At 53.7% G+C, this 6,223-nt stretch overlaps 1 long non-coding RNA gene and 1 other non-coding gene across 2 annotated transcripts; both read right to left on the reverse strand.

Moving 5' to 3' along the window:
* Positions 1-324: 324 nt before the first annotated feature.
* Positions 325-424, reverse strand: LOC112424959 (small nucleolar RNA U13). Its single transcript, XR_011613117.1, has one exon. It is a non-coding gene; the product is annotated as a small nucleolar RNA U13 (small nucleolar RNA).
* A 4,009-nt stretch (positions 425-4,433) lies between these two features.
* On the reverse strand, positions 4,434-5,829 carry LOC139358245 (uncharacterized). Its single transcript, XR_011612922.1, has 2 exons — positions 5,257-5,829; positions 4,434-4,970 (listed from the first exon to the last, which is right to left on the reverse strand). It is a non-coding gene; the product is annotated as an uncharacterized lncRNA (long non-coding RNA).
* Between the last annotated feature and the right edge of the window lie 394 nt (positions 5,830-6,223).

A 6,223-nucleotide genomic window follows, 5' to 3' on the forward strand; every position in this document is an offset into this window, starting at 1 on the left:
CACGGTGAAACCCCGTCTCTACTGAAAATACAAAAACATTAGCCGGGCGTGGTGGCGGCACCTGTGGTCCCAGCTACTCGGGAGGCTGAGGCAGGAGAATGGCATGAACTCGGGAGGCAGATCTTGCAGTGAGCCGAGATTGCGCCACTGCACTCCAGTCTGGGTGACAGAGTGAGATTCTGTCTCAATAAAATAAATAAATAAATAAAATTTAAAAAACACACATGCAGCTGGCTAGGTCACAGAGCGGTCAAGGAACCCTATGTTTCTGTCAGGACAAGAGAAAAGGCAAGTGGAACTGGGGGACCCTACTGTGTTTTTTGGTGTCAGATGGGTAATGTGCTGACTTTGTAAGGTTTGAGGAAAGCACATCTCACATGAGTGAGAAACCAAATTATCACACTGATGAACTACAAAAAAGAATCGGTGTTTACAGCTATTAATTTCCATCTGAGCACAACCTTGCTCCATCCCATACATTCTAATAGTTTCTGCTCCCGTTTTCATTCATCTCTAAGTATTTTCTACCTTCCCTTGTAAGTTCTTCTTTGACCCATTGGTTAAGAGTATATTGTTTAATTGCCACATATTTGCAAATTTTCCAGCTTTTCCTGTTACTCCTTTCTTTTCCCTCCCTCCCTCCCTCCTTCCCTCCCTCCCTCCCTCCCTCTCTCTCTCTCTCTCTCTCTCTCTCTTTCTTTTTCTTTGAGACGGACTCTTGCTCCGTTGCCCAGGCTGGAGTGCAGTGGTACAATCTCAGCTCACTGCAACATCTGCCTCCCGGACTCAGGCGATTCTCCTGCCTCAGCCTCCCGAGTAGCTGGGATTACAGGCACGCACCACCATGCCTGGCTAATTTTTGTATTTTTAGTAGAAATGAGGTTTCACTATGTTGGCCAGGCTGGTCTCGAACTCATGACCTCAGGTGATCCGCCTGCCTCAGCCTTCCAAAGTGCTGGGGTTTACAGGCGTGAGTCACCACACCTGGCCTCCTGTTACTCATTTCCTTTTTTTTTTTTTGAGACGGAGCCTCGCTCTGTCACCCAGGCTGGAGTGCAGTGGCCGGATCTCAGCTCACTGCAAGCTCTGCCTCCCGGGTTTACGCCATTCTCCTGCCTCAGCCTCCTGAGTAGCTGGGACTACAGGCGCCCACCACCTCGCTTGGCTAATTTTTTGTATTTTTTAGTAGAGACGGGGTTTCATCATGTTAGCCAGCATGGTCTCGATCTCCTGACCTTGTGATCCGCCCGTCTCGGCCTCCCAAAGTGCTGGGATTACAGGCTTGAGCCACCGTGCCCGGCCCTGTTACTCATTTCTAATGTCATTCCATTGTGGCTGAAAAACATACTTTGATGGATGGGCACACTAACTCACGCCTACAATCCCAGTGCTTTGGGAGCCCCAGGTGGGAGGCTCATTTGAGAACAGGAGTTCAGGAGCCACCTGGGCAACATAGTGAGATCCCATCTCTACAAATTAAAATTAGCCAGGTGTGGTGGTGTGCACCTGTAGTCCTAGCTACTTGGGAGGCTGAGATGGGAGGATCACTTGAGCCCAGGAGTTCAAGGCTACATTGAGCTATGGATCATGCCACTGCACTCCAGCCTGGGAGACAGACACACACACACACACATACGTGGGTGTGTGTGTGTATATACATATTGTATTATTTCAACCTTTGAGGCTAGGCGTGGTAGCTCATGCCTGCAATCCCAGCACTTTGGGAGGCTGAGGTGGGCAGATCACCTGAGGTCAGGACCAGCCTAACCAGCATGGCGAAACCCTTCTCTACTAAAAATACAAAAATTAGGCCAGGTGCAGTGGCTCACCTTGTAATCCCAGCACTTTGGGAGGCCAAGGCAGGCGGATCATGAGGTCAGGAGTTCGAGACCAGCCTGGCCAACACAGTGAAACCCCGACTCTACTAAAAATACAAAAATTAGCTGGGTATGGTGGCAGGCGCCTGTAATTCTAGCTACTTGGGAGGCTGAGGAAGGAGAATAGCTTGAACCCGGGAGGCTGAGGAAGGAGAATAGCTTGAACCCAGGAGGCAGAGGTTGCAGCGAGCTGAGATCGCGCCACTGCACTCTAGCCAGGGCAACAAAGGGAAAAAAAAGAAGAAAAAAAAAAAGAAAATGTATTAAAATTTCTTTTAATATATTTTAATTTATATTTAATATGTGGCTAACACATGGTCTGTCCTGGAGGATGTTCCATGTGCTTAAAAAAATGTGTATTCTCTGTTGTTGGGTGGAGTGTTCCATGTCTGTCCTGTCTAGTTAAGATTTTAGCACTGTCCAAACCCTCTATTTCCTTGTTGCTCTGCCACCTAGGTAAGTTTTCCATTATTAAAATAGGTTGAGTGACATCTACAACTATTATTGTAGAACTTATTTCTGTCTTCAATTCTGCCAATGTTTGCTTCATATATTTTGGGAGCTGTTCTTGGTACATACATCTTTATAATTGCTATAATTTGTTCATGAATTGACCCTTTTATTACTATGTAGTATCCTTATATCATATAATAATTTTTTGTTTTATTTTGAAACGAGGTCTTGTTCTGTTGCCCAGCCTGGAGTGCAGTGGTGCATAGTTCATGACTGCCTCAAACTCCTCGACTCCCACAATCCTCCTGCCTCAGCTGCCTGAGTAGCTAGGACTACAGGTCCTAATTTATTTTATTTTTTGTAGAGATGGGATCTCACTATTTTCACGAGGCTGCTTTTGAACTTCCTGCCTCACTTGATCCTCCCACCTCGGCTTCCCCAAGTTGAGATTACAGGCATGAGCCACTGTGCCCAGTCCATCCTTTTACTTTCAATCTATTTAAATCTACTTCTCAAAAGCATCTGGAATTTGGCCATTCTCCTTCCTGAACCATATCTTCAATGAAATGTTTCCTGGTTCTCTGGCTGCCCCTGACCTCCCCGCTGACCTCAATCTTCTCAGCCTGGTGGCACCCAGACTAGGCCTGGCCCCTTCTTCCAACCTTTTCAGACGACACAAACCACCTGTACCTAGGGACTCCTAAAACCTGTCTCCCCTGGCAGACTCTGATCCTGGCACCACCAGCCCACCAAGGTCTCCATGGTGCCTCCCAGGCATCTCACAGTGGGCAGATCCAAAACAGAGCTCCTCAGTGTCCCCAAGCCAGAGCCTGTGCAGCCTGTGCTGGCCCCTCCACCCGGAGACCCGCCCTGCTTCTCCCAAGGCCACTCCTGCGGAGCCCTCCTCCCCCCACTCAGCTTTTCCCACAGCCAGGCAGCTCTCCTGGCCTCCTGCCCTCCACTGTGTCTCCACCCAGCAGCCAGAGCAGTTTCGCAGTAAACATCTCAGACATCCAGTCCATGCCAAAATCTTCCCGCACACATCAACTGAACACTCCATGCTGCCTCTGTAGCAGGACAAGCCACAGACAAAACCTCTGACACTGGGTTAAAGGAGGAAGTGGCTTTATTTGGCCAGGAGCTTCGGCAGACTTGTGTCTTAAGTACCGAGCTCCCTGAAAAAGAAATTCCTGGCCCTTTTAAGGGCTTCCAACTCTAAGGGGTCCACGTGAATGGGGCGTGATAGAACGAGCAAGCACGGGAAATGTGACTGGGGCTATGCATCAGCTAACAGAACAGAAAGTTTTACAATGCTTCCTCATACAATGTCTGGAATTTACAGATAACACAAGTAGTTCAGGTCAGGAGCTGATGTTATTATTATTTTAACCACCAGGGACAGGTGGTGGCGCCAAGGTCGTCTGGCTATTTATCTTCTGTTTCTTTCCAACCTTTTGATTTCTCCCTTTTCTGTCTTATAAACCAGGCAAGGTGGGGAGAAGAGGGCAGCAGGAGAAATGGTGGTCTCCTTCCTTACCTCCAGGACCTGCAGGACCACGGCTGGACTGAGCCAACCCTCACTCCATCTCCCAGCCCTGGGAATTTCACCGTCCCAAATATGCCAAGGTCCTCCTTGCCTCAAGCAGTTTCGCTCAGGCTCAAGTGAGCCTCTCCCCACCCTGCCCGGCCAGCAGCTTCTCAGCCCTGAGATCTTGCCTTCAGTGCCACGGCGCCCCCTTTGCCCTCAGGACTAGCCACTGTTCTTCCCCAGGGCCCTGCTCTTTTCCACACAGGACGCACATATGCCACCTGCCTCTGCCTGTCTGTGGCTGGCTTCTCACCAGCCTCTCCTACGAATCTGTTTTATTCATCTCTGCACACTCAGAACTAAAACGGCAACTGGCCACGGTAGGCGTTCAAGGAGAATGAAACAAAGAATATGCCTGTTTCTTCCCAGCCAAGGATAGTTCGCGCCCCCAGAGACAGACACAAAAGGGACTCAGACAGGCATGCTCTGAGTTGAGGGTCTCAGCTGAATCTCAGTGATTCTCCGACTGAGAGTCTATAACGCCCTTCAGCCAAAGACCACTGCAAACACGCCTGTAGGTAAACAACTTGGGTCTTTTACTGTATGCACTGTGTACAAACACACCAAGCTAAGACAGTGAGGTGTCAGCAACAGGGTGTTCCGAGGAAACTATTATAGGATTTCACCTGTAGTTGGGTGATTTGGGGGATGATCTAAGGAAGGAGGATTTGCTTCTAGATTAGACGCACGCTGGAGCCCAGGAGGTCAAGGCCGCAGTGGTCCGTGATCGCCGCTGCACTCCAGCCTAGGCGACAGAGGGAGACCTTGCCTCAAAAATATAAAAATAAAAGATTAGACGCTGTGGGAAGGTAAGAGGGTAATTCTCAGCTTATGTTCGCTGCACGTGACAGGGTGAGCTGTGCGTTCCTTGCTTAGAATCAAGAAAAGGTCTTGGTTCATCTCACTTTATCGTGGCGTCTGCGTGGCGCTTCATGCCTCACAGAACAGGGGCTGGCTACGAGGGTCACACCAGGCCACAGTAAGCGTCAGGGGCCGCTTGCCTTCTTAGGAGCACCAGGTCCAGAGGTTTCCGCTCCAAGAGGGACCGGGGCCTGGGCAGAAAAGCAAACGAAGCCCAGACAACCTGCTGGGGCTCCCTCTTCCCGCCACCACCGCCCCGCACAATTCGGGCCGCTGAGACTGGTGCAGACGCGCCGACCACGGATGCCCCGGCCCGGAAAGCCCATTAGCACATTTGCCCCTTTTCGCGGGGAAGAGGTGGAGAGGGCAGCGTCGAGGGAGTCGAGTCCGCCCGCCCAGGCCCCGCTGGGAGCCGCAGGCTGGGAGGGCGGTGGGTACAGCTGCCCCTGGCCTCGGTCAGTCCGGCGCGGCCCTCACCCTGCAGCACAGGCGCCGCCGGCAGCTCTTGCTGTTGCCGTAGCTCTCTCCAAAGCTCTGCGTCACCGAAATGAAGTTCTGATGAGGCAGCGGCGGCGAATGCGTGGAAGGAGGCCTCGAAGAACCACCAGCGGCATCAGGAGAGCCCGTCCTGAAAAAGACCTAGAGCTCCGCCTCTCCGAGACTCGTGGGCAGCCATTGCGGCCCACAGAGCCGTCCAGGTGTGCGCAGCGCGCACGCGCACGCAATGCGCCTCAACCCCCCCCCCCCGCAGCCTACTGCGCCTGCGCCGAGCGCTCACGGCCTGCGGCGCCTGCGTCCACCCCCGTGGCTGTCGCCACGGCAACAGGGCGGGCCTTGGTTCCTCTTGGGGCGTGGCCGGTGCCTGGGGTTCCAGCACTGTTCGCCCCGCGGGTCTGGATCTGGGTTGTTCTCGCCGCCTGTCATCGGACGGCACCGGCTTTGCCCACGCCCTCGCGAGAAGACGCTGACACCCAGGACCCGGGGAGGCGCCCGGGCGCCGCCGCCATGTTTTCAGGCAGCTCCAGCTCCCGGCTATTCAGTTCCGGGACCCACAGCGCGGGGATGGGGCTTGGCCGCCCTTGGTAGCCGTCCTGGGCTGGGGGCCACCCTGGCCGCGTGGTCACCGGCAAGAAGCCCAGGGCCTCACCTGGGCGCGGCGTCGCGGGGGTCTAGGGAAGGAGCGGACCCTCCCAGGGTCGCGGAACCGGCCGGGTGGAGCGTAGCTGGGCGGCACCTGGGCTAGGGTGGCCGCTAACCCGAGCTAAGCTGGCCGCGCCGCATCTCACCGTCCCCGGGACCCGAGCGCTGCGCCTGGACCGGGCCAAGCGAGGGGGCCCACGCCATAGGCGGGTCGGGGCTTTCAGACCCGACTCCAGCCCTCGAACCCGGGTAGCCTTGGAGGTCAGCAGCTTGAGATGACTGCGCTTCCTGCGCGCATTGTCCT

The sequence above is a fragment of the Macaca nemestrina genome, chromosome 14 (assembly GCF_043159975.1).
Source record: "Macaca nemestrina isolate mMacNem1 chromosome 14, mMacNem.hap1, whole genome shotgun sequence".
Lineage (NCBI taxonomy): Eukaryota > Metazoa > Chordata > Mammalia > Primates > Cercopithecidae > Macaca > Macaca nemestrina.